At 36.7% G+C, this 8058-nt stretch overlaps 1 protein-coding gene across 1 annotated transcript in view; it reads left to right on the top strand.

The window, feature by feature from the left end:
* Positions 1–8058, top strand: part of LOC133521894 (uncharacterized) — a 243842-nt gene continuing 235784 nt past the window's right edge. The window contains exon 1 of the mRNA XM_061857009.1: positions 1–496. The gene's annotated coding sequence lies outside the window, so the exon portion shown is untranslated. The remainder of the gene's footprint in view (positions 497–8058) is intronic.

Genomic DNA, 8058 nt, shown 5'->3' with positions numbered 1-8058 from the left:
GGGCAACGCAGACTCAAAAAAAGCGCGCCCGAGCGGATTGTTTAACATTTTTCATCGCAAACGAGCGAAACATTAGGAAAGGGAAGGTAGTCGTTATTAGATTGTAGCGGCTAACGCCGCTGCAGAATTTTATATCGCGCCCTTTACGACCCTCAGGCGGGTAGACAAAATGTATTCGGTGAAAGTGTGAAAAGTCCGTTGGAAAAGATTCATTCAGGCGTCGAGCGCGCATGACCGTGTTCTTCATTCAAACCGCCCTTCAGTCCCGCTGAAACTCTAACCCGAGCGCACGCTGGGGTCGTTTCGCCGCTCTATTCGAATTTCGAACTAATTTAAATTAATCGCTGCCAGACAAGTTGCCGGCCGTAACTTTTTAAAGTGAAAAGTGTCGTGTTCGAGGAGCCGGGTTGCTTCTTATAGTGTCTGTTCGATTTTTAAAGTTTTGTTTGAGTGTTTTTGTTTTGGTTTAGTTTGTTTTCAGTGATTTTTAAATAGGGTGAGTATTTTAATGTGATTGTCTATGGTGCATGAACTTTTTGTATTATTTACGTCTTTATTGACTTTATTGTGTGATTACAAATTTAAAGCAAACGTATATATGGATATTCTAATACGGTACAGTCAGCTACAGAGAGAGGTTATCTGCATAGACTGATTGTATGCAGGGCGGGGGTTAGGAGGGGGGGTCATCTTTCCTGCATCTGACTGTAGGAACTTAAAACGTTTTTAATAGTTATTAAATACGTATTACCAAGTCAATTACAATTAAAATAGCCAGAGACGGCAACAATGTGTGTGGTTAGTGACAATGATATTTTCTCTTTAAAAAATTTCATCATGATGTGCTATCAAATATTGTCTTAATATTTAAATGAACACCAAGATAATTAGGCATGCCCGAATTATTTTCCGCATGGCATTAGTTTTCTATCCCTGAGATAGGTAAAGACAGGTTTAATTAAAGAAAAACCGAAGCAATCCGTCACGGGAAGTGTGTCACAGGTCGGGTGAAGGAATTCCCATTATCTTGTCCACTTCGAGGGAGCAATCTAACGTTTGTGGGTCGTATTTAATTGAACATTGATATAAAATCGATGGGTGTAATGAAAATGACAATTGTCGTCGATAGTGGCTTGTGCAGGGTATTAAAGTCAAGACTTGCACAGGCTGGGACAGAGATACGAAACCTTTTTTTGTGTTGACCTCTGAAATATATCTGATGTTATTTTATTTGAGAATTTCCCTCCTTAGTTGATCTTATGAACGGTGGTTTAAAATCGTATCGCAGGCCGACATGTACTTTTTAAAAGTTAACGCAAAGAAATGTCACTGACATTTTTGAAAATAGAAAACTAGAGTCAGACCAATCAAAAAGATAAGTTGGCAGCGATTTTGGCAGCCCAGACAGAGCAAGTGCTATTTTAAACGTCAAAATTCTATGAAATTATGACGTTTACTTAATTCTTGCACCGGCTGGGCTTTTTTTTAAATACTACGTCGGTGGCAAACAAGCATACGGCCCGCCTGATGGTAAGCAGTCTCCGTAGCCTATGTACGCCTGCAACTCTAGAGGAGTTACATGCGCGTTGCATTTTTTCTTTTCATTTGGCGTTTGTCGATGTATGATAGTCATCTTGGCTAGGCACCCTTAGGTACTTAACAACTTAGCAATAAAACGGTGGAGTTTGTGTTTAAACATATGTATTAGGTATACCAGTTTAAAAGTCTGGGGTCTGTGGGACAAGAAATATACATAAATATATGGGTATTGTTTTTGTAAAACATTTCTCTTAACCCTTTGAACGCTTTATATCATAAAGACAAACGTCACCACTCAAACACCAAGCTCTCGGGCGCAAGGGAGCTAATGTAATCTTTACTGGAAAGTGTGAAGGTTACTTTGACAGCGTCCGCCATAATACCTATAGCTGTCCTTGGCGCTGTGGGCACGACTTGTAACGACGCCTTTAGGTGTTTTTGGCTATGGAGTGTGGAATTAAGAGGAGTGCCATCTCTTATGGTAGAACTGTTGCAAAAGTGTCCAGCTGTTAGCTATAAATAATAGTTCCAAATCTCTCCAGAGTAGCGCTAGAGTAGCTAAGATCCTAGGCGCTATTGACGGAGTGAAGTGCACTGTCTATGATTTGATTTTTTTGTTCAAGTATTCTAGGTATTGTAGCGCCACCTATTTAAGGTTTTTTGATGACACTTTTTGGTACATGGAGATTTATTTCCTTACCTCCACCTTCCGTATTTTTGGCGTTCAAAAGGTTAAACACGTCTAACGTCTTGTATTAAACTTTTAGTATTTTGACGTACGAAGAAATTATTTAAAATGATTAGGAATGATTGATATGGAGAGAAATGTATTTATTTATAAGAAGCATCTGTCATGTGTGCGAGCTCAAGCGAGGAAAACGCGCGCGCTGCCTCGGCCGCGGCACGTCCACACTGGCTGGTTTGTGCGTGAGGAAATTTCCTCGCGCGTATGCTAGCTCTGTGTGGACCCGCCTAATGCCACACCCGATATGGGTATCATGTATTGAGACAATTTTATTGGTACCTGAGACCTGACATATGTACATACATGTAAGCCATTAATATTAAATAAATTAAAAAAAAAGCTAACCTGCCTACTTACAATTAGTTAGGAGTGTATATTTTACAACCTACCGAAAATTAGTGTACCTCAGATGTTCGCTTTTGGGATTGCGGGCTTCTGAGTTTAAAGCAATTACTGGTCATTTGTTCTATATTCAAAGGAAGGAAAGCTAGAACACTAGTTTGGCTGACATGTTTAACATAACGTTGAATTCCTTGCATTTAAATATAAGTATACCTACGCAAACGAGCGGAAGGCGAGGGTAATACTTTTACTATTTAATTGTTTACTGAGTAATCTGTACTAAGATTAGATATTCTATATTCGTGATTCACGATGACGCGCAGATTTGTCAAATCTAACCTTTAATAACATGGCAATACGAGTCAAGACACACGTCTTCGTGAATGACTGCGTTCTAATTGGCGCTATCATAATTCGTAAAATTAGGTAGCTCTTAAGAAAATAGAGATAGCTAAGTACATAATAGACTAACAAATTCAGAATATTTACCTTTAATTACACCTTTATATACTTATATCGAGTATTTGGTAAACTTTAAACTGTTTGAAACTAATACCATGGATTTGCACCATCCAGGGTTAGCCACTAACTCGGAGTTAACTGTTAACACTGGGTTGTTCTGGTAACTCCGAGTTTAAGCGGTAAACTCAGAGTTAGTTGTATTAGCTTGGATGGCGTAAGTGGCACTAAGTTGTTTTAAGACTAAAGCCTCATTTAGGCGGTTCAAAAACTTGCATGTAGGTAATATTCGATACATTACTACAAAGTACAATGAATTCAGTCGATCCAAATACTGCAATTTAATAACGAAAATCGCATGCAAGTTCTTGAATTGTCTAAATGGGGCTTAAGACAAATTTATCCTTCGTATTTGACAGCTGGCCACGTAGCCAACATACAAATTGCTTACGCTTCGTAGCGATCGAAACGCAACTGTCACTGTCGCACTAATATGGAAGAGTGATAGAGAGACACAAACAGTTTCGTTGCCGTAGCGATAGCGATTGTCACGTTGGCTAGGCTGGCTGATGTAAATGGCGTTGTACAGCTCCGTACATTAAGCGGTAGCTCTGGTTGTCAAAATTTGTTTGACAATCCATTGACCACAAAACATATATTCAATTGTCAATCTAGGAGTCGTAGTAAAACACAGAAAAAACGTCTAGATAGTTAGTATAATTCTTCTTGACGTTGGTTGAAATGTAATTATAGTTATGTATGTCACTAATTTTTGGAAAATCTTCATAATGCTTGCAGTAACTTCATAAATAAAGAGCGACGGCAATGTTATAATGTTTACATCGCTAAGAAATCTTTTTAGAGACGTAAACATTATAACATTGCCGTCGCTCTTTATTTATGAAGTTATTATGTACGCCAGGAGGCATTATGAAGATCTTCCAAAAAATAGTGACATACATAACTATAATACAAGAAATAAAGGAAAACTTGCAGTGCGGCGGCTACGATTGGCAAAAGTTAGGAAGTCATTTGTAGGACAATCGATCCATTTTTACAACAAAATACCTAGTTACATAACAGATTTACCATACCATATGTTTAAAAGAGTTATAAAAACCAATTTAACTAAGAAAGCCTACTATAAAGTATCAGATTATTTAACAGATAAAAATGTGTGGGAAGATTGTGATGTGACATATTATTGTAACGTAAAGAGTAGGTACTAAATAGGTATAAGTGTCAATTACTACATAATGATAAGTAACAATAATGTACATTGACGGACATAAGTGTATCTTGTATACCTATATGGGAAAAATAAAAATATAAAAAAATTAAAAAATTATCATGCCAAAAACACTTGACAAATGCTTATGTACCACTCCACCGACCCGGTTTTCTTGAGAGGATGAAACGTGCATAAAACAATAAGCATACTAGAAAACCTCTAGAACTGCTATGAATTCTTTAATAAATAGGTTAAGTCTACGATGAGATAGCTTTTTATATATTTACGGTTGTTTAATGGAACAAAATCCTTGGAAACCAATGAAAACGTGACCTCTAGATACGTGTAGTTGTAACGGGTTGAAAGGTCAAGCAATATTTGTAGAATTGGAATTAGTGTTTTGTGAATAAGGCTGCTGCGGCCACCGTATGTCTTCATTAGGGCAAGATTGCGTTGGAAAAGTGGCGTTTCTTAAGTAATTGTTAGGCATTTCCTTCTTTGTTACTATTGGAGTCTCCAATTGGTTATTCGATTTATGTTGTTACTTAGTTCATAGATCTACTGTTACCAATTCGCTGTTAGAAACATTTACAATTTTATAACAATACCCTTTTTATCATCGTGTTACCCAAACGGAGATATTTAATATTTTTTATCTACACACATATCATAAACCCTCTATGATTCCTTCAAAATCCGTAAATAATGGCCAACATTACGATAAACTGTTTTGTTACGATAAATTTCTTATCTGTGACGATGTTGTTATTGCTTCATAACTACATCAAAATCGATTTGGTTATGAATGACGGAAATAGGCCCCCGGCTCTAGTTTGTCTCTGAATAAAAAAAAAAACTACATTCGTGAAAAAAAATGTCATTTACCGCCGTTAGATGTACAGTTTATCTTTTAATTCGTTTTAAGTATAAAATGAATATGTTTTGTTGTTTTTAAGGTAACTATAGCAAAAGTTTCGAGTAAAATAAGCGATAAAAATATTTTGGTGACACCACCACATATCCGCGAGTTCCGCCAAGAGAGCAACGATTTGGCAACGATGCCCCAACGGAGGCTGTAATTTGGGTTAGTGAATATTTCATACAAAGTTTATAAATAAATATTTACTTTACATTATTTAAGTTATACAACTTATTTATAAATATACTAAAAACTAAACTACAAAACTTAAAACCTAGATCTAAAAATAAATAAAAATAGACTTAAAATAAAATAAAACTATCCCCCTGCGGCATGGTGCCGTAGATGCTAGCAGCATTTCCTCGCTGTATCGCAAGACTAATTCTTATAATATGTGTGAAGATAAAATAGTGTATGTAACTGTACATAATTAGGCATTAAATCATTCCTTTCTTAAACCCACACTCGTGTATTTTGCCTTTTATTATGTAGCAGTCACATAAACTACTATTAACGGATGATTTATTTTTCTATACAGAAATGACTAGTTGTTTTCACGCTGAGGTTTATTCTCCCGAGCGTCGACGTCTAGTCAACTCCATGGCTTTGGCTGCTGCTCGACGCAACGTTGGCGCAACTGCGCAGCGACGCCATTTTCCATAGCACCGACTAGACGCCGACGCTCAAAAGACGCTAGTGTGGGCTGGCCCTTAGTCAGCTGCAGAAGTTTGTTTGCAGGGGTTCAATTTACATTAGTATGTGATTTGTATTTTTTTGTTTTTACTTTTATACGGATACTTACTGCGTGGCGAAAACTCAAAAATCCTGGCAAAATCCGTAGTATCTGTAGCAATAAAGGCGGACGCGGTATTTTAATTAATCGACTTAGTAACAGTGATTGGCACGCGTCCTACCATAGACACGACATATACGACAAGGTTTTTATACGACGTACGTCCAGTACCCCTAGTGTACATTTATTCGATAGCGAGACGTGACGTATGCGTTTGCGTTAAGTTTATTTTGTATAGGATTTTGATTTCCAAAACGTTCCGCTTGGCGCGCTGATTCTAAATCCCATACAAAATGAGACTTAACACAAACGCGTACGTCACGTTACGCTATCGAAGAAATGTACACTAGGGGTTCTGATAAATCGTAATTACTGACGTTTTACGCAGTTATCACACAGATGCGGATCCGTACGCCGCTCCGGTGTGCGAGCTATACAGTGTTATGCATGTATGTATATAGTGATCATATGATCGTTTTTTAAACATGATAGAGGGTATCATATTTACTGTCTTTGTTTTACGCTAGTCTAGTACTACCAAAAAAAGGGATGAGTATAGTTTTTCTTCTTATTTACTGACAAATTGGATTTGCCAAACTATAGTTGATGATGCGCCTTAACGTTCTTACACTTTATTAGTAGATTTATGTACTAGGTACTTATAGAGTTGTCATTATAATCTCGCTAATCATGCTGTCTCTAAATTATAACACGTTTTCTTCCTCACTTACATAATTACTGTTCAGGGGGCCTAGCCAAGATGCCAATCGTATGCGCCGTAGCGAACGAATCATGTCTCTGTCGCACTAATATGAAAGAGTGATAAACATACATTACCGTTTCATTTAATTAATTTAATTTATGTCTTTTAATTATTTCTATAAGAATTCAAGTCTTGGAGACCCTAAGATATCTCTAAGGATATTTTAATCATTTTTTTTTAATTATATTTTTATCTCTGACACTAAGTTTATAATATGTGTGTAGATACACTTGTGTTTTAATGTCTTTCATTATGTAGCAGTCATATAAACTACGATTATAACAATCGACATTAAATGCGCTAAATACCACACTGAACAAATGAAAAGAATAATATTAATCTTTGCCGTGATTTCTGTTTGCGTGTGAAGTGACAGTTTATTGCTGTGAATTTTAAATCAATTAATTCAGCTATGCGTATAGTTACATTTACCTATGCGCATTTATGTATGTGTATGACTTCCCTTAAGCTGAGTTTTTTACTAACATTGGTTGCTGGTAGGTTTAAGTCTAGTTTCATGTTTTTTTTTCCGGGTAGAGATGAAAAATTAAAATTTTCTTTGAGTGCCAATATTTTATTAAAATATTTTTTTCCACAGCTACAGGTTCCTTACGTTGTCCCTTTTTTTGCCACGGCTCACGCCAGCCTGGTTTCCGCTCGGCAACTAATCCAAGAATTGGCGTAGATACTAGTTTTTGCAAATGGCGTAGAAACATATTGCCATTCGGGCTTTCAACTAATTATATACAGGCCTTATTGGATTCCTCGAGACGTTTTCTTTCGCCGAAAAGCGATAGGTAAATATACAAATGATATTTCGCACATAAGATCCGATTGGGTCGAGCCGAGGTTAGAACCCGTGAACCCACGACCCCCTGGATTAAAAGTAATACGCCGTACCGTTAAGTACCGACTCCATGATTTTAAAATAATGGTTTTTCATAAATATGCCTATAAAAAATAAGTCTAGCAGTTTATTATTATCAAAGTTGCAACGTATTTTATATACATATACTTATGCAAAACTAACTTCTGCCTGCTATTTCGTCTGCGGTATAATGCATTTGCATTATGATGATAATTGACAAAAACTAATCAATCAAACAATATCCTAAAGCGCTTATTCCACTTATCCTGCCGTCAAGCCTTACTATCGTGGCCGACATCGAAACCGACGTCGCCCCCGAGCAAGAAAATTTTCCGTTTCACGTAATAGATGAAAATCGTTAACAATATTTGACACGTAAAAAATACTTTGTTTCGAATT

The sequence above is a fragment of the Cydia pomonella genome, chromosome 10 (assembly GCF_033807575.1).
Source record: "Cydia pomonella isolate Wapato2018A chromosome 10, ilCydPomo1, whole genome shotgun sequence".
Lineage (NCBI taxonomy): Eukaryota > Metazoa > Arthropoda > Insecta > Lepidoptera > Tortricidae > Cydia > Cydia pomonella.
Note: the sequence above shows the minus strand (reverse complement) of the source record. Positions and strands in the feature narration are given on the sequence as shown.